The following is a 20572-nucleotide window of genomic DNA, read 5'->3' on the forward strand; positions in this document are numbered from 1 at the left end:
TCCACCTCTCGGCCATCCCACTGTGTGGGGCTCATTGGAAGTAAGAGGTAGGCTAGTTGGTCCCTAAAGAACCCCCAGCAGCAAAGGGGACTTCAATCCCCATCCAACAGCATTCCAGGGAGGGCGGGAGTGGTGGGCAAAAGGGACGTGGCTTGTTATGAAAACTTAGCAATCCTGCTGTGTGGGACTTACTGTAGGTAATAGGACGGGTAGTTGGCCCCCAAGATTGTCGTTGGGGGCCACTACCCCTCTTGTTACCTGTAGTAAGTCCCACACAGTAGGATTGCTAAGATGTCTAAGGAGGACATGCCCCTTTTCTCCACCACTCTGCAAACGCGCTCCGTGGCATGAGTATGGGATAGAGGATGTAGTCCAATTTACTCCTGAGGGACGTTGGGGGCCAAGAAACCCTCTTGGTACCTTCTCTAAGTCATAAGCAGAGGAATTCCTGAGGGCTGGTTGGAGGCCAAGCACCCTTTCTCTATCACTCTGCAAACAAGACTACTACTTAAAGAAGGATCTTTCTGCACCTCTGACTTAGAGGTAGTTTTAATCCCCCTGCCCTATTATGTACTGGAGCATTGCAGAGGAGGTCATGCCAATCACAGGGGTACCCCAAGTAATAGTGTTCCCTAGTGTATGTAGATGTTTTCACTGTATTCTAAGTGTCTTTTAGCATAGCACTGGCTCTAGGCCTGGTTAGTCATTCAGTTACTACCAGTACCCGTCACAGGATGACTTTGCAACAAGGCCTCTTTCTGCTCCTCTGTTGGTTCTTTGTGCACAACCTTTGCATCTTTCTGCACCTTTCTTCGTCTTTCTGGACTTCTGTTGCCTCTTTCTGCATTTCTCTTGCTTCTTTCTGCTCCTTTCTTCCTTTTTCTGCACATGTCCTACCTCTGTAGGTATAGTTAGAAATTAGCATTTAAAAAACCTTTGAGATTCACTGAATAAACCATAGGTTTCAGGGACGTTAAAGTTAGAAATTAGCATTTAAAAAACCTTAGAAATTCACAGAAAAAACACAGGTTTCAGGGACCTTATAATTAGTTGGACATTTCTCTCATACACAACCAGAGAAATTCAGCTGTTATAGTTAGTTCCGCTAACTATACCTCGCGCCCCTGCAATGCACTGTTGATTACGTCACATATTACATCATTCATGTCATGTTCAGTGACATCCTGATGATATCACTGTTGACATCTCAAATGACATCACTGATGACATCATCCACGTGATAATCTAATGCACCTCCTCATACCCTATAATAACCTTTGATACACCCACTCTAAAATACAGACAACCATTTTCAAAACCATAGACACACCAATACCAGTTACTACATACCCACTCACTGATTCCTAGGTCTATGCACACATAACTAATTCACCCATACAGTCACTCAGACATGCAGTAAACCATCAATATGGCACTATTATATGCACTCGCATACCTATACAGACACTCACACACCGCCACTCATCCATAGAGTTACTCACACACCTAGTTAGTCATGCAAAGAATCAATCACACTCCTGTTTACTCACCTATACAGTTATACACACACCACCTCACTTATTCAAACATATACTAACACATACTTACACTCTTATACAATATCTACTACAAGCACAGTCATCCATATATCCACTTTCACAATTACTCACTCTCACATATAGTCATTTATATACTCTAACACATACATATACTGCCTTTCACACACATAGTTACTAACACATGTACCACTGAGACTTCTAAACACTCACCCATACACCCATACATACACTCACCCACCCATACAGGGTCATCAGTGATGTCATTTGAGATGTCATTTGAGGTGTCATCAGTGATGTCACTGACCATGTCATGAGTGATGTAATATGTGACATCATCAGCAGTGCATTGCGGGCGCGCAAGTTATAGTTAGCTCAATTAACTATAAGTGGTGAATTTCTCTGGTTTTATATGAGTTAAATGTCCAACTAACTATAACGTCCCTGAAACCTATGGTTTTTTTCAGTGAATTTCTATGGTTTTTTAAATGCTAATTACTAACTATAACGTCTGTAAAACCTGTGTATTTTTAAGTGAATTTCAAAGGTTTTTTAAATGTTAATTTCATATTTCAATATTTATGAAAACCTATATTTTTTCTAATTGTTTTTTAATATTTTGCAACTCTATTATCCTTTTTTTAACTTTAAAAATGATGTAATGTTTTATATCTTCCCTAAAAAATATGTGTATCATTTTTTTTTCTTTTTAGAAATCTACAATCCCGTACCAGTTGTCTACCAAGCTCGATCAGCACACGAATCCTATCCACTACATTTAAATGATGCGCATTTTGTATCCATCGGGTTTGTGGCACCGCGTCCCGCGTAACAACATATACATATGAGGTCGTGCCAGCTACTACTTTGGTATGCAATGGGTACACACTAGCAAGCCGCGCGTTACGTCATGTACGTATAGGCTCGTGTCTGCTGCGCGTTGCGTTTGTGACGACGGCATGCTGCCACGCCCTGTGTTACGTCATAGACGTACAGTGTCGCGCCCTGTACGCCATTCCCTCATTTGTTTTGTCTCAAAACTATATGTAAATAACTTTAAAGTGTATATGAGAACAAGCGATAATCAAAAATATTTAAAACGTTTATATATTTCTAACTGTAATAAATTTATATTATAGTAAATATATTTTCTCAAAATCACGTTGGGTGCGGTCTCCTTATGCGCTGGGTACGCGATTGCCATGTGACCATGAAAAAAGCATTTCATTAGTTCATAACATTTCCCATTGTAACAGTTGAAAAATGCAACCCATTTTAGTCAATCTCTGTACTGCAATTAATGAGACACACCTCTTCTGCTTAGAGAGCTTTTTTCTAAACTTTTTGCTATGTACACATATCTTATACTACACACAACATGCAACCGTGATCTTCATCAATATTCATGGTCTATAAAGTAGCCCGCCACCTGTGATAGCCATACACATAAAAGTTATATAACCAAAGTTTTCTCCACTACCAGAAATAACATGGTTACATACGCTGTCCACAGCACAATGTAATGTGGTACGGCCCAGGGGCAGTATCATGCATAGATAATGAACACAATGACACAGATAGATAGTGAAGTGGGTACAGGCACAAGGTCTCAACACCTTTTTACTACCAGGGTCACATATCCAGTGATGTCTGTGTTAGATGCATGTGGGGTGAGTGTAAAGCAGCCCTCAGGGAATAGTTGCTGCTACCATCAACTACAAGAGTAATCATTGGATCACACACATAGATTCAATATTAAAAGAATCAATACTTTCTGCTGCACTAAGGTAGGGACAGTAGATGTGAAATAATACAGAAAAAATTCCATCATAAAAGAACCACAACTTGTGGTATACTGAGACACAATCAATATATCTAAAATAATACACAAAAAGATTATATCATAAAAGCTCCATCAGTTCTTGTGCTCTCAGATAGCCACATCAAAAGCATTCAGCATGTTCACAGCCAGCGATGATGTGTGCTGCAGGCGGGCCGTACTAGGAGCCATATCTGTTGCCATCAACACTTCATTATCTGCAATAGCGACTCAATCTGAATTGTGAACACTGCTGTCTGCAGTGTAGGCCACAGAGAGCGGTCAGCAAGGACCCACAGCTACTTAAGGTGACTTGAGCTGCCCAGTTTGTCGTAAGCGAAGCAACAAAAAAGCGTGTGCAGAGCCTGCAATGATGCGTATCCGTGGTGCAGGCAGTACGCACTGGAGCAATGTCTTTTCCTATAGGACTACCTCATCTACAATAGCAACTCAATCTCAATTGTGAACACTGCTGTCTGCAGTGTAGGCCAGATAGGGCTGTCAGCAAAGGCCCACAGCCACATGCCACTGACTTGAGCTCCACAGTTTGCAATACGTGAAGCAACAAAAAAGCGTGTGTGGAGCCTGCAATGATGCGTATGAGTGGTGCAGACAGAGCACACTGGAGAAATGGCTTTTCCTACTGGAGTGCGGCATCTACAATACCGACTCAATGTCAAATTTGAACACTGAAGTCTGCAGTAAAGCCAGAGAGAGCATTCAGCAAGGGCTCACAGACACGTGGCATTGACCTGAGCTGCCCAGTTTGTCATATGCAAAGCAAAAAAAAAGCGTGTGCGGATCCTGCAATAATGCGTATGCGTGGTGGGGACAGAGCGCACTGAACCAATGTATTTTCCTACAGGACTGCATCATCTACAATACCGACTCAATCTCAAATGTGAACATTAGTGTTGGCCAGAGACACCATTCATCAAGAGCCCACCGCCACGTGGCATTGACTTGACCTCCACAGTTTTCAATGCGTGAAGCCAAAAAGACCGTGTGCAGAGCCTGCAATGACGCATATGAGTGGTGCAGACAGAGCACATTACAGCAATGTCTTTTCTTACAGGACTGCATCATCTACAATAGCGACTCGATCTGAATTGTGAACACTACTGTCGGCATTGTTAATTAAAGGCAGTACTCACACACACAACCATGAATACTTTTTCTCACTGCCTCTTCACAAAATACACAACATAAAATACAGAAAATTCTGCAATAAATAAATCAAAAAATTCGAATTGCGATTTCATCTGTCCACAGTCTACACTATTGACTGTTACTTTTGACTTGCAAGATGAATATGGTCACTTTACTAAACCAAGCACAATCATCATGTGCAGCAGTTTAGTTACGCAAGCACAGAGTCTGATGTACCTCAACGGAGGGAGATCTGTGAAAACCAGGCAGAATGTAATATCGGACATCTTCCATTGTGGGACCAAGACACCGTTCCACTGTTGGGACCTAGAGTTGGTTTCACCTGATCGGAGGGGTTACACAGAAATCATCACAGACTTTATTTTCTGACATCCTCAATCAAAGAATCAAGACCACGTTTCACTGTTCGGACCTGCTGTACCGTGGTGTACTGCACCGACTGGTGTCAACCAAATACAATAATCATGTGCAACACTTAGCTACGCAAGCACAGAGTCTGATGCACCTCAACCGAGGCAGTTCTGTGAAAACCAAGCAACATGTAAAATCGTACTTTTTACATTGTGGGTTAATGACACCATTCCACTGTTGGGACCTAGAGTTGGTTTCACCTGGTAGAAAGGAGTACCTTCATCTCCACTCTCAGATACAGTTCTAGCATCGCCCACTATGGTATAAAACACCGTTCCTCTGTTGGTACCTGTTGGACTACTATGTTAGTAGTACACAGAGCACTCCACGCTCCTGGGCCTCAGGCTAGGTGCTGTGTGCCTCTCTCGCGGTAGCCAGCGTTAATATCAGGAGACTCCCGAGCTCGCAGACCTCGGCCCAGGAGCTTCCGCCGGCACATGGTGGGCCCTCTTTCACATACTTGTATAAGTACACAGGAGTGGTAACCCGTCAACCTTGTTGGGATTGGGGTAAAGAGCTATATAAACAAAACAGTATCCCAACTGGTATGGTTAGAAGGCAGTTAGTGAGGATATGAATACAGCATTATCCAAGGAGGAACAAGGAGACTCTAGCTGATTGTCACGTGTGCTCAAGGCATCATTTTACTCAACATTTTCTCCAAAAAGTGGGTAAGTACAATTTACAGTTAATATCAGCACTGCAATTTGCAATTCAAGAATAACAACCCGAGGTAGTACAAGGTGCACGAGTGAAAAGGTGAATAGCACTAAGGCGACACAAGTGACAGAGTGAACAGCATGGGCGGTGCAAAGTGTTAGTGCATAGATATATACAGTGAATAAAAACACAGTGGTTTCCAAATGATTTCGAAGGGTTATTTTCCATTTGTCATTCTTATCGAGAACCACAGTGTAAGGGGCGCCTATGATCTTGCTGATGAGTCGACGGCGTTTCGATCCGTGGGATTTGGGATCATCTTTAGGACTGGGAGGGTTGGAAGCAGTGTGTAAATTGCAAACGGTGGGGAGTGTGAGGTCAATCTAGTAGTACTTCACTGAGGTTTGAAAATAGAAAATTAACAGGTGCCGGGAGGCTCAGCCCGTGTAGTAATCGCTAAGTAGTCGAGGATTTCTAAACGGATGCTCCATGGGCCATTGATCAGTCGGAGAGCGTGGGGCACTGGGCCCGTAAACGCTAGGTCGGCGGGGGTGATGAGGTCCGATCCAGGCGTGATTGGCGGGGCGAGGAGACGCGTTGCAACGCCGTGACAGCGATCCATTCGTGCCGTCCTGCCGCTGAGGAAAGATTAAGTCTCCTCGCCCCGCCCAGTCTGCATTGCGTGGCAGAGGTGCCATGCCATGTTTGCCTTGTGTACATGGCTAGCCACAGTTCCCACAGTACGTACTGTTGTTGTGTCTGCTAGGTATGCATGTTGTTTGTCATGTTGTATTTGATTATATAAGGTAGTGTGTTTATTCACGAGCAGTGGTTTCTCCCATATACATATCGCTGTCTTAAAGAGCATACAGAAGTCTTTCTCGCAGGTGAAAAGTGCGACCAGAATGGCAGCCATTCATTACTATCCAAGAATGTCCAACTACACTGCGCTTCTAAGCTTACAGTCCCCAATATTGCGTCCTTTCTTAAAAGGACACCAACTCCCACAGTCAAACCAACATTCACACAGCTTTCTAACGGCAGTTATCTCCTTCTCAATAACATGCACTCCTACGGAATGTGAGCTGGCATACCGCATGTCCTTACTGTTTCAAACAGAGTAACTTCCTGTGGCAATGTCTATTCCCACCCACACAAACTAACTCCCAAACTTCAACTTGACCTTCAATCCCTACTTTGAAATCAGATTTCATTAAGCAAACTAAACTGAAAGCACTTTTGTTCAGAACAGAAGTCTCCCTCACTTCTGCAAAAGAAATGTATTGACTGCAGATACCACGAACGTCAAGTAAAATACACTACCTTTTAAATATCAACCTCCAATTACACTTTGTGAATTGTTACACAATTTTCAACACATCTCACACTTAAGGTCTTGCACACTTTTTTTAACACGGTCTCCTACGGCCTTCTACCATGCTTTCAAACTGTTTTTCTTTTAATACCAGACTTCATTAATTCGATCATCTCTGGAATAACAGGAACAGTGTCCATAATTCGCACTCTCTTTGCGGCCATCCTACTACTAATTCTGCTTGTAAGAAATGGCTATGCTCTCTGTGGTAACAACTATGTACTATTTACTATATACAGATTACGCCTCTACGCCAAGCTACATCAATACTGTAAAAAAATGGAAAATCTTTTCGGCTATCTACCTCTATCTATTATCGTAACCAGCTAAAACATAACATTCATTTACGCATATGCAATATGCGTACAACCATCTTTTGATTGCAAAACTTGCCCATTCGACTGGCGAATGGATCTATGCCTTGCCAACTTCCCAACAATCGCTTCCGATATCCAGCACGTAATGCAGTATCTTGAAAACCATGAACGTGATTGTTCTGGCAGTGGAGCAATGGCAAATGCAATGCAGAAAGGAATCGTGGTGGAATGGGACTTCTGTGCAGCCGCAAAAGATCTCCTGCAACGTGCGACCTTTCACAACATCGCATATTGTCTGCCAATTCAAATTGCCGCTCCAACATTCGAGGAACATTACTGTCCCTTCGAGGATATGAATTGGATTGCTTTGCTTTTCTCACACGATGACAACAATTTCCTCTTGGAACATTACGCATCTCAAGCCGCTGAAGAAGTTCTGGACTGCAATCTCCTAGACTTGTAAAAAACTCACGTTATTCTTGGATGGATTTTTTCCATCTTTGTTTACTTCTTCCTTTAAATTTTTTATAATACACTTACATTTTACTACTTTGATATAATAACTTTCAAAGTATACTCAGACATTTGAACTCTGTCTTCATTATTGCCCCTTACATCTCAACTCTAATCAGGGATTGGTGATGTACGACCTATGCAGATACGCTATTTACTTGCTAAATTAGCCTAAACCCGACACCCATTTAAAAACCACGTTAATTATTTGTGCACACGCCTCTCTGCCTACCTGTTATCCACAAAACCCTTTCACACAAGCGTACCCATACTCAGCCTCTCCTCACAATCTGACGATAAAAATGAAAAAAGACGACTTTGTTGAGGAACTGGTTGGCACAGTGTGGTAATCGAATCCTACGTTTATTTTCATTACACAATTTAGTCATACATGTCTAATAGCTATTGTTCATGTGACATGGAACTGTAACATATATTTTGGAATTCACTGATGCAGGGGCTTCAATTTGAATACAGCAGAAGCGGTTGGAGTTTGCCTCAGCTCGATGCCTTAGCTCTCTGCACAAGAATGTTTTTTTGAAACAGCTGAAGACAATAATGTATGGTTTGACTAGAAAGGTACCGAATGTGCTTCTCAGAAACGTAATGTTTCTATTCCTCCTCAAAGTTCCAATCTCGGTAGAACTAGTACCAATTCTGACACGCACCACATTGAATCTACTATACAACACATTGCTGACTGTTTTACTGTTGATAATTTTGTGTTACAAAAAAGCAGTACCAGAGTACCTGAAAAGTTTGATGATTACATTTTGCAATATCTTTTTTTTTCTTTCTTTTCTTAAAGGATACATGTGGTAATTGTATCCTACCTTAATTTTCCTTATAGAATTTAGAGTTATTCAAGTCTAATGTAATATGGAATTTACTAATGCATGAGTTACATTTGAATACAACAGAAGCGGTTCAAGTTTGCATCAGCTGGATGCCCTAGCTCTTGCACCAAACTCCATCCCTTTGTTATACACAGTCACTTTCTTACAAACACCTCATTTGACCATTTATCTTCTGTGGCATTGCAACATTCTGCATTATATTCTTCACGCTTATTTCTTTATTCCTGCTTGCTAAAACACTGCATTAGAGTCTTCAGACCGGTAGGAGTGAGTAGTTTGCGTCCCACTCCCTGTATAATATAAACGCATACTAACACTACTTCCACAGGTATGCTACAGTGGCCAGTATCCTAAAGTCCCCACAGCACATCACTTTACAGCAACAAGCTCATGACTTAGACTCACAGTTTCATCCCGAGTCTTCAGACCAATACCAGTGAGTAGTTTGCGTCCCACTCCCCCATACTCTAAACGCATACTAACACCACCTGCACAGCTATGCTACAGCGGCCAGTATGCTACAGCGCCCAGAGCACATCAGTTTACAGCACTCAGCTCACAGTTTAGCTGCACGGTTTCATCCCGAATTTACCGGTACCTCACCTCAGCACCATCTCACTCTAGGCAAAACAGCACTTTCACACCGGTAAGGGTAAATACTTCGCTTCGCCAGTATGCTACAGAGCACTCAGCTCACAGTTTAGGCACACGCTTTCATGCTCAAGTTTACCGGCCCATCACCTCAACACCATCTCACAGTGGGCAAAACAGCACTTTCACACCGGTAGGGGTAAATACTTTGCTTCTGCCAGTATGCTATTGCGCCCAAAGCACATCAGTTTACAGCACTCAGCGCACGGTTTAGACGCACACTTTCATCCCCGAGTGTACAGGCACCTCACCTCAGCACCATCTCACCGTGGGCAAAACAACACTTTCACACCGGTAGGGGTAAATACTTTGCTTCACCCAGAATGCTACAGCGCCCACAGCACATCAGTTTACAGCACTCAGCTCACAGTTTAGGCACACGCTTTCATCCCCGATAGGGGTAAATACTTCGCTTTGGCCAGTATGCTACAGTGCCAAGAGCACATCAATTTACAGCACTCAGCTCACGATTTAGACGCACGCTTTCATCCCCGAGTGTACCGGCACCTCACCTCAACACCATCTCACAGTGGGCAAAACAGCACTTTCACACCGGTAGGGGTAACTACTTTGCTTCAGCCCGTATGCTACAGCATCCACAGCACATCAGTTTACAGCACTCAACTCACGGTTTAGGTGCACACTTTCATCCCCGAGTTTACCAGTACCTCTCCTCACCACCATCTCACTCTGGGCAAAACAGCACTTTCACACCAGTAACGGTAAATACTTCGCTTCACACTCCCTCTATAGCACACCCTAACCACCCTACAGAGCTCACAGAGCTTCTACCCTCCTCTTTCCTACTCTTTTCACCCTTTTTTCCCCTTACTCGCTTCAACGGAATCACAAAGTGGCGGCCAACACTTCTTAGTTGCAACTGCTCGCACCGCTTGATGCCAATAAGCAGCAGGCTTGTGCTCATAACGCCTTAGCCAATCAGATGGCAGAATTCATACATTTTTATATCTGTAAATTTCGATATTTCTCAAAAACTACTGAACGGATTTACACCAAATAAACAACAAAAACGTGCTTTTTAGACCAAGACCCTTCTCCCTGCCAAATTTGGGGTAATTCCATTCACCCGTTCGACCTGTAGCCTTGTCTAAAGTTTCATATGGAAATTAACATGGAGAAAACACGTTTTGGGACCCCCTTTTATCTGGGCCCCCCCTTAACGAATCACCCCCAAACTTTCAACATAGGAGCTGATATGAACAAAGAAATAGTTTTGAAAGTTTCATGAATATTCATCAATTGACGCCAAAATTATAGGCAAAGCAAAAAATGCTCTTCCGTTGGAAACTTGGTACTAACTATAACTACCTACTGGTGACCGCCAGTAGGTACTACATATATATCCTATATCAATTTCCTCCGAAGGTCCTTTTCTCTTTTCTGGAAGCCACTTCACACCTTTTGGATGAGATGGGAAAGTCTACTTACTGTCACTGTAGGAGAGAAGACCAGCTAGAATCAAAACAGACAACATTTAGAACAATCATCTTTGGGGCATGTTTACCAAAAGTCAATGAATTAGAATTTAGATAAGTATCACAGTGCAGTGAAATGTATTTGTCTATTCTTTTCATTAAGTCAATTTATGAAGGTATGACTTTTAAATCTAAGGTAGCCCTTTACCCCAGTGAAATAATTCTCTAGAATACAGTAATATAGGACTTTAAAATCTTGTTACTGTAGAGACCTGCCAACACCATATTCACACATTTTACACTCCAATCTTGTTGGCTCCAAGGAGCTGCTCATAGACAACTCTCAGATGTCCAGGGGTGTTGAATCTGACTTGAATCCCTTGTCCTCCCAGCTTCGTTGTATTTGTTGTCAACACACAACAGCTTACTACAATGGGTACAGGAAAATGGGGAATATGTAAGATAAAACACACTGCAGGCCCTGTACAGTCTTCTGTTCACCACTGGATGACTAGTACTTTGAGATTCAGAATGGGGAAGCCTTACATAACTAAAGGAATCGGGAAGGTCACTATGTATGTCCTATGCCCAGGTGAGAAACCCTACATAGGCAAAACCAGCCAAGATTTCAGAAAACAGACCATAACATAAATCTCTCATCAGATGCAACACAATGTCCTCACCCTTGTGAACATTTTGTTTGAATTCAAACATAGTGAAAATGACTTAAGATGAACTATCTTGGATGTGGTACTTACTAACTCGAGGGAAGGTGACATGAACCGATCCTTGCTGAAGGTCATGACAGCACAGATGCCTATGTCATGGCAAGATTCTGCAAAGCAAGGGCTGCATTTATTCAGCTAAAGATCTGGATATCCAAGGACCTAACGCTGCGAACCAAGATCAGGCTTTCTAACACCAACGTAAAATCGGCCCTTCTGTTTGGAGCAGGGACTTGGAGGACAACAGTGACCACAGCCAATAAAGTCCAGACCTTCATCAACACCTGCAAGAGGAAAATCCTCCAAGACTGCTGGCCAAACGCCATCAGGAACAACGACTCACAGCAGCAGACTTTCCGACTCCCTGCTCATCAAGATATCATGAAAAGAATCTGGGACTGGATTGGTCACACCCTCTGCAAGCTTGCATCAAACACCACCAAGCAAGCCTGACCTGGACCCCTCAAGGGAAGAGGAAACGAGGAAGGCCAAGAAACACTCAGTGTCGAAGACTTGAGGCTGTTTGCAAGGAGATAGCTTACAACTGGAGTCCGAATGAAAGAAAAACCCAGGACAGAGGTGGCTGGAGAGTCCTGGTTGATGGCCTATACCCCAGCAGGGGTACTAGGCATAAGTCAGTAACTAATGGAAGAGATAAGCCTTGCAGTAGTGAAAAATTAAATTAAGAGTTTTTCACTACCAGCGCATGTAAAACGTCAAAGTACATGTCCCCCTTTTCAAATATTTAACAAACAAGGAGTATACTGTCTCACTGTGACTATGGCATCCTCTCAGTGGAGTCTGTATGTATTCTTTGGGAGCATGTGCACATTTGAGCAAGTGCCCTCACCCACCCAAAGGTGGTACCCTTTATGATTAGGCTGGCTCCTCATCGAGCTGGCGCTGCAATGCCCTGCAGGTCCCGCAAGAGTCAGTGAGTGAGAAGATTGGGAAAAAGCATGCTAAAATCAACCTATAGACCTCATGGGGTTATCAATTTAATTGGGTTCCTATTCTACGTTGAGATTAAAAACAAAGTGAAAGATTCTTATACATAATGGTCCTAATCTCTTAAGTGTCATGGTATCTTATGTGGTATGAGATTGAGTAGATGTGTCTGGATGTCAGGTCGACATATTTCACTATAGTGTCAGAAGAATCACGTGGCATTTCGTCAGGACCAAATTATACCTAATCTTTTAAAGGGAAGTGTAAACTAAGCGTGTCTGGGTCTCACCCCGATAGATAGTGTGATGTTCCACCTTAAGATAAACTTACATACAGGCACTCACATTGTTGCATGTATGCTTTGTTCTAAATCTGCGACCATTCAATACTAAAAGACGGTCCCCTCGGAGACAGAGGACGTGTCTCTCATTAATCAGAAATGTGTGATGCAAGGTCAAATGGTCTATTCACCTACTCCTGTCCTCGCATCAATTGTTTAAATACACTAGGCCCTGCCCTATATGCTGTTTAGGGCCTACCTTTGGGATGACTTAAATGTAATAAGAAGGAAGGTTCAGGTTTGGCAAAAGGTTTATTTTGCCAAGTTAAACTGTCATTTTAAAACTGCACAGAGGCTGTAACAGCAGGCCTGAGACAGGTATTAAAGAGTTACTTAAGTGGGTGGCACATTAAATGCTGCAGCCACACTATTAATATTTATTGTACTAGTCCTGGGTACATGTAGTACCAGTTTACTAGTGACTTATAAGTAAATTAAATATGCCAGTTAGATGTTATCCAGTTTTACTATGCTTAAGGGAGAGAACACAAGCTCCTTAGCACTGGTTAGCAGTCCTAATGCCAACAATACGAAATTTAGAGGGGAAAAGGCAAAAAATATTTTGGGGTGTGACCCTGGAGAGAGGTTCAAGTCTAACATTTAGTAACTTTATAACCCCTTCCGCGCTCATGACGAGCTGAGCTCGTCATGAGTGACGACGCTCGTACGCTCATGACGAGCTGAGCTCGTCATGTAACACGTTTTTTTTAAAAACGCAGCGCGCAGCGGGAAAACTGCTAGCGCGCATGCGGTTAAAGTGCTGAACATGTCCTTTCAGAACCTCTGAAGCCCTTGAAAGAGTCTATATGAAGATAAGCGGACAGTTAGGTTCAGTCAGTTTCGAAAGGATCCCGTGATCAACATTCTTTAATCACAACCACTGCTCTGGATTTTTACACAATGCACAAATTAATCCATATACTCTCAATGGGTTTTTCAATCTCGAAAAGTGCTCAATTTGAAGTGAAGAAAACGTGGACTTTTTTTGCTGTACTTTGTGAATCTTGGCATAGATAAATGTATGTGTGTGTCTGTATACACACATACACACCCACACAGTTTTAATCTGTGCTGTTCATTGGAATACTCAGTCAAATCCTGGCCATCCATGTTTTTATTTCTGGCGAGATAAACCTGAATAAAAGGACAATGAATTATCGCTTTGAGGCAGGCGTTGGCTCCCTGAAGGCATTTTTTGACTCTTCTCAAAACACTGACCACCATTGACACCGCGAGAGGAGTCAGAGACGCAGAGATGGGTACGAAGGAACGCTAGATTGAAAGACAGGGTAACAGAGAGCAAAGGACGCGAGGAATATGTGAAGAAAGAAAAAAGATTATTTTATCACCAGAAACCCTTCTGCATCTTTACCGTTGACCTTTATGAGCAGGAAAGCACTTTCAAAATTGTATTCTTCTGAGCTGGTATTGAGTTTAGCGTTGCTATAGGGACCATCGCGTACAGATGTAATCAGGGGAGCAGTGTATAAAGAAAGGGATTTATTTTCTATTCGGCTGAATTTATTTATAACCTTTCTTCCTCTGAAAAAGCTGCAGATGACATTACCATTAGAATTTGTATTCATTGTTATTCTAAAAACAAGGCCGATGGAATGGAAAATAAACTGTACTTGATTAACCTTTTTAATTTGATTCGGCTACAACATACAACACTAACGATTTCTTTAGTTCCTTACAAGCATAAGCATGCGCTCTTCTGAAGCTAGTCGCTTCGTTTCAAATTGTAATCTTAAACGGAGCTGTGTTGTTATTCCCCACAGATTGAGGGGCCAGTTGTACAACCAGCTTTTGCGTGCGCAAAAACATACATGGCTATGTACAAACACTATTTTGCGACATGCAAAAAATTGCGACTCGCAAAATAGTCTTTTGCGACTCGCTATTAGGAAGGGGCATTCCGTTCCTAATAGCGACTCTCTAGCCATGTATGAATGTTTTGCGACTGCAATTGTGGTTGCAAAACACTCACAATTTACTGCTCTCTTCAAGAGGGTGGTAATGGAGTTGCCCTTCCCCTTTGTGACTGGCTCGAAAAATATTTTTTAAGGGTTGGCAGTGGTCCCAGGGACCACTACCGACCTTTAATAAATGAAACAAAAACGTTTCATTCTTTTTTTTAATGCATCCCGCTTTCCTATAAGGGAAACGGGTTGCATTAAAAAAAAATAAACTGCTTTATTGACAAGCAGTCCCAGACATGGAGGTCTGCTGAGCCTAGCAGGCTACCATCCCTGGGAGGGTCAGCTGTTCCCAATGGGGACGCAAATTGCGAGTGGCTCAATAATATTCATGAGCCTCACATTTTGCGACCCGATTGAGAATCGCAATCAGTGTCTCTGACACTGTTGTACATTCCAAATTGCGACTCAAAATTTGCGACTCGCAATTTGGAATGGTCGTGCATCTGGCCCTTACTAGTGTAACCCTCCTCATCGTCGAATATATGTTTTATTTATTTCATTAATTTTGCACATTTTGTATAACGCAAACTCTGCACAAGGGCATTGGAGCGCTTTAAATGAGCAATATTTACGTTGCACGAGGTCAGATTAATTTGTTTTATTCGTTTTTTAGACACGGTCAGATGAAGTGATGAGCCCAGAATCACAGGATGTTGAAGCATGGACTCCACCGGGTTCCCCATTTCTAAAGTCAGCACCTCTGGCCACGTCCTCTCCCCTAATAACACCAACAGCAATGTACAATGGACTTCAAGTATGTGTATATTGCCAATATCACCCATAGTCCTACAGGATCAGTTGTCTGAATGTGACGGGGCACAGTTCCCTTAATGAATGAGTCCTTCAGGATGGTACAGAGCGGGAATATCGTCGTAAAAATATCGACTAACATTAATATCGTCACAGAAATATCGACAAGAAGAAATATCGATGACAAAAATATAGTTTGACAAGAATATCGACAGACAGGTAAGTAATATCGTTAACATTAATATAGTTGTAATAAATATCGTTTACAAAAACATCGTTTACAAAAATATCGTTTTTTAAATAATAATAAGTAATTAAGTGTTTTTAATGAGTATTGGTTGTCAAAGTAGTATTTTTTGTAGTATTTTATTAGTTAATACCGCATTTTATGTTGAATTTAGTGTTAATAGTTCCGTAGCGGGTTGTGGGTTTATAGGGGAGTAGGGTGGGAAGTAATTTAAATATAATAAAATAATTGATTAATGTGTTAATTGAATATAAATAGTGTAATAAATAATAGTTAATTAATTTCAATTAGTTAATTGATTAATAATTATGTAAATTAATTATGTTAATTGTTTAATTAATTTTAGGTGTGTGTAGTTGAATTTTTAAGTGAAAAAGTAGTGAATTAATTACATTTTAATTGAATAAATATTTAATTAATGATTAATTAAATAAAAATAAAGATTTGTTAATTTTTAAATATTGTAAATATAATAAAATAATTGATTAATGAATGTGTTATTTGAATATAAATAGTGTAATAAATAATAGTTAATTAATTTCAATTAGTTAATTGATTAATAATTATGTAAATTAATTATGTTAATTGTTTAATTAATTTTAGGTGTGTGTAGTTGAATTTTTAAGTGAAAAAGTAGTGAATTAATTACATTTTAATTGAATAATTATTTAATTAATGATTAATTAAATAAAAATAAAGATTTGTTAATTTTTAAACATTGTAAATACATTTAGTAATTTTAACCCCTACACTATCCAACGCTTTCCCTACTGTTGCACCCTCTGGAGTGGGAATAGTAATTTTTACCCCTACGCTATCCAACGCTTTCCCTACTGTTGCACCCTCTGGAGTGGGAATAGTAATGTTTACCCCTACGCTATCCAACGCTTTCCCTACTGTTGCACCCTCTGGAGTGGGAATAGTAATTTTTACCAATACGCTATCCAACGCTTTCCCTACTGTTGCACCCTCTGGAGTGGGAATAGTAATTTTTACCCCTACGCTATCCAACGCTTTCCCTACTGTTGCACCCTCTGGAGTGGGAATAGTAATTTAAACCCCTACGCTATCCAACGCTTTCCCTACTGTTGCACCCTCTGGAGTGGGAATAGTAATTTTTACCCCTACGCTATCCAACGCTTTCCCTACTGTTGCACCCTCTGGAGTGGGAATAGTATTTTTTACCCCTACGCTATCCAACGCTTTCCCTACTGTTGCACCCTCTGGAGTGGGAATAGTAATTTTTACCCCTACGCTATCCAACGCTTTCCCTACTGTTGCACCCTCTGGAGTGGGAATAGTAATTTAAACCCCTACGCTATCAAACGCTCTCCCTACTGTTGCACCCTCAGGAGTGGGAATAGTAATTTAAACCCCTACGCTATCCAACGCTTTCCCTACTGTTGCACCCTTTGGAGTGGGAATAGTAATTTTTACCCCTACGCTATCCAACGCTTTCCCTACTGTTGCACCCTCTGGAGTGGGAATAGTAATTTTTACCCCTACGCTATCCAACGCTTTCCCTACTGTTGCACCCTCTGGAGTGGGAATAGTAATTTTTACCCCTACGCTATCCAACGCTTTCCCTACTGTTACACCCTCTGGAGTGGGAATAGTAATTTAAACCCCTACGCTATCCAACGCTTTCCCTACTGTTGCACCCTCTGGAGTGGGAATAGTAATTTAAACCCCTACGCTATCCAACGCTTTCCCTACTGTTGCACCCTCTGGAGTGGGAATAGTAATTTTTACCCCTACGCTATCCAACGCTTTCCCTACTGTTGCACCCTCTGGAGTGGGAATAGTAATTTAAACCCCTACGCTATCCAACGCTTTCCCTACTGTTGCACCCTCTGGAGTGGAAATAGTAATTTAAACCCCTACGCTATCCAACGCTTTCCCTACTGTTGCACCCTCTGGAGTGGGAATAGTAATTTAAACCCCTACGCTATCCAACGCTTTCCCTACTGTTGCACCCTCTGGAGTGGGAATAGTAATTTTTACCCCTTCACTATCAAATGTTTTAATTAATAATATATTTTATATTTTAATTATATGTATGTATTATTGTTGTTATATAAAGTAATGTGTTAAATATGTGTATGTGTACACATTTATTAAGTTTATAATGAAAAAGTGTATTTAATTTGTTTTCAATAGTCAAAAAATAAAAGTAATGTAATTTATTTTGTTAATAGTACTTATATTTATTTAATATTGAATGTAATTTTAATTAATTTAAAAATTCGATATTTTTTACAACGATATTTATTACAACGATATTTTTGAGTCGATATTTATGTACTTACCTGTTTAGGTATAGGGTGTCGATATTTTTGTAAACGATATTTTTCCAACGATATTTTTGTCAACGATATTTTTGTAATCGATATTTCAACACCCTACCCTTCAGGATAGCTTGTGTGCTGACCCAAGGTGTGTTAGGGAGGAAAGGTGTGACCAGAAAGGCTTTTTCGTGCTTTTCCAAATGCTATGTAAATGCTGTTGAAATGAACAAATTATGTTTTTATCAATAAACGGCAAGTATTCAACAAATCCTCAAATCTAATTGCATGCATATGTTTAGCCAACATGCGCAAATTGGTTTTTACGAGTGTAAAACCACTTTTGAAATTTACAAAAGTGGTTTTACACCATAAAAATACTCAAACAAATATATACTTGCGAGCTAATGCACTCAAAGTGACTGGAAGTGAGCGTTCCATGGGGTGAAATGTTTTTGCACAGTTGTAAATTTACCCCTGTTAAAGGGTGGGAATGTGCTAAGGACACCATCAAAAATGTATATTATACAACCAGTGGATATGCTTTGAGTCAGTTACATTGTCATATAACATTCAATATTTAATATGTCAAAATTCAAGGGTGCTCTCGTGGCGCCATAGTACCCACCCGCCTTTGGTAAAAATCTGCTAGACCTGCAGCCGCAGTCTAGATCAAAATGTAAAACAAATGCACTGAAGCACACCAAAACACTGTTACTTTCATCCTCTGACAGTAACAATGCAAAGAGATCACAACCAGTTAACAAAGTTCCATTTGCAACTTTCCCAAAAAGTATTTCACAGCCGCAGATGTGTCTGGTCCTTCAAATTTTTTCCATTGTAGACAAAAATAAAGGCAACCGACGTGCGTTTTGTCCTCCTGAACTTTCTCAAGGCTGCAAATTACATATACAAATAATATATATCAGAATTTATTTGTTAAGAATAATATGTACACGATTAAAAACTTGTGCCTCATTTATCGTGGAGAATGAGTGCACAAACCCAACCACGGTTACTCTCATTTTAGATCCACACATAGAAAGAATAAGAGAGAGAGGCAAGAAAAAGAAAAGAAAAGAAGAGAGGACACCTCCGATGATATTATGTGCCATATAACCCATGTGAAAGCATGTTGACCAATGTAAAAAGTTATTAAAGTCGGATATGTGCTCCATGCCAATTGAAAAGCTGGATTATGAAAGTTGAAACACCCTCATACAGAATGAGGTTGAAGCCCCATTCTTTATGAAAAAAGTTATTATCAAAGCACAAGGGTGCCTGCGTTGGTGCATGGCTACAATTTGTGCACCGGGGAGAGCACAGAGGTGAGCTGTATTCTTGTAAATACAGCACATTCCTGTGTTTTTTCAATAGGGCTCCAGGTTTTATAGTATTTAGTTGTTTTGCCCTTTCTGTCTGTATTTATCCATATTTATTTTTTGCTAATTGTATCTGTATTTATCCATATTTATTTTGGGGTTTGTGAAACAATGAATATGAAATGAGTATATTTCTACATTTATTTGACAGATACATATGCACTCATGCCTGACTGACAGGTTTCAGGGATATGAACACAATCAGATGATAAAATATGCTAATATAAGAAAACATGCACATTTTAATATCAAGGTTGTGCATATCTAAGGCGAGTGTGGCCAGGCAGCCGACCAAGATGGCTGTGCAGCGCTGAAGCTCCGCCAGTGGATTCCAACACGATCGTTCTCTCCCCAGCAAACTGCAAGTTAACCCGGCTGTAATGCGGTTGCCAATGTGGTGGAAGCGATTGTGAACCAGCAGAGCAATTTGCTGCCACCAAAATCGCCTGGATTGTCCCATTTCAGTGCCATACAAAATATGTGGGTGGAGCCTGCTACCACGAAGAATATGGGCCTGGAGCGAATCTGCACCTGTTTGGACTGTGGTGTGTCCAGCTGGACGGTGCCCGGAGCCCTGGATTGCGAGGTGAGCGTGATGAGGACCCCCCCAGTTCCACTATTGCGCTCCACTCCTGGTAACTATGCCAGAGTATGAGTGCCTCCCGTTACACTCTCGGAGGCTCCACAGTGATAGGGACTGCGGGAGAGCCTGGGAGGCAGTCACCCCACTGCTAAATGGTTTGGGGGAGGTGTTCGGCGGGGTTGGTGGCCCGGGCACGCACCATCAGCCTGCAGCGCCTGGGCGATGGCACAGAGTGACTACAACGGCGAGCTCCATACCCAATGGCGCACTTAGAGTGTTACCTTTGATTGCCTCATTGTCAGCCGCAAGTGTACAGCGCACAGCAGCCTTGAACTCCAACAGCTCTAAGTGGGGCCATGAACTCCCTCCTGAAATTAAAGCCAATATTCGGGGCTCCCTGGGGGTGTCTTGAGAATCCTCAGACCACTCGGACATTGTGGCAGCTAGAGATCTTGCCATCCAAGTCCTGTCCTGATCAGGTGTGTCCCCCGCCCCTGAAATGTGAGACAATTTGTGACATAAGCTGCGTGCTTGAGGTCCCTGCAGGGTGGCATGGGCCGTAAAG

General features: G+C 41.5%; 1 pseudogene; it reads right to left on the reverse strand.

The window, feature by feature from the left end:
- The window catches only part of LOC144762468 (glycerol-3-phosphate phosphatase-like), a 95283-nt pseudogene extending 74841 nt beyond the window's left edge, over positions 1–20442 (reverse strand).
- Positions 20443–20572: the final 130 nt, after the last annotated feature.

The sequence above is a fragment of the Lissotriton helveticus genome, chromosome 6 (assembly GCF_964261635.1).
Source record: "Lissotriton helveticus chromosome 6, aLisHel1.1, whole genome shotgun sequence".
Classification (NCBI taxonomy): Eukaryota; Metazoa; Chordata; class Amphibia; order Caudata; family Salamandridae; genus Lissotriton; species Lissotriton helveticus.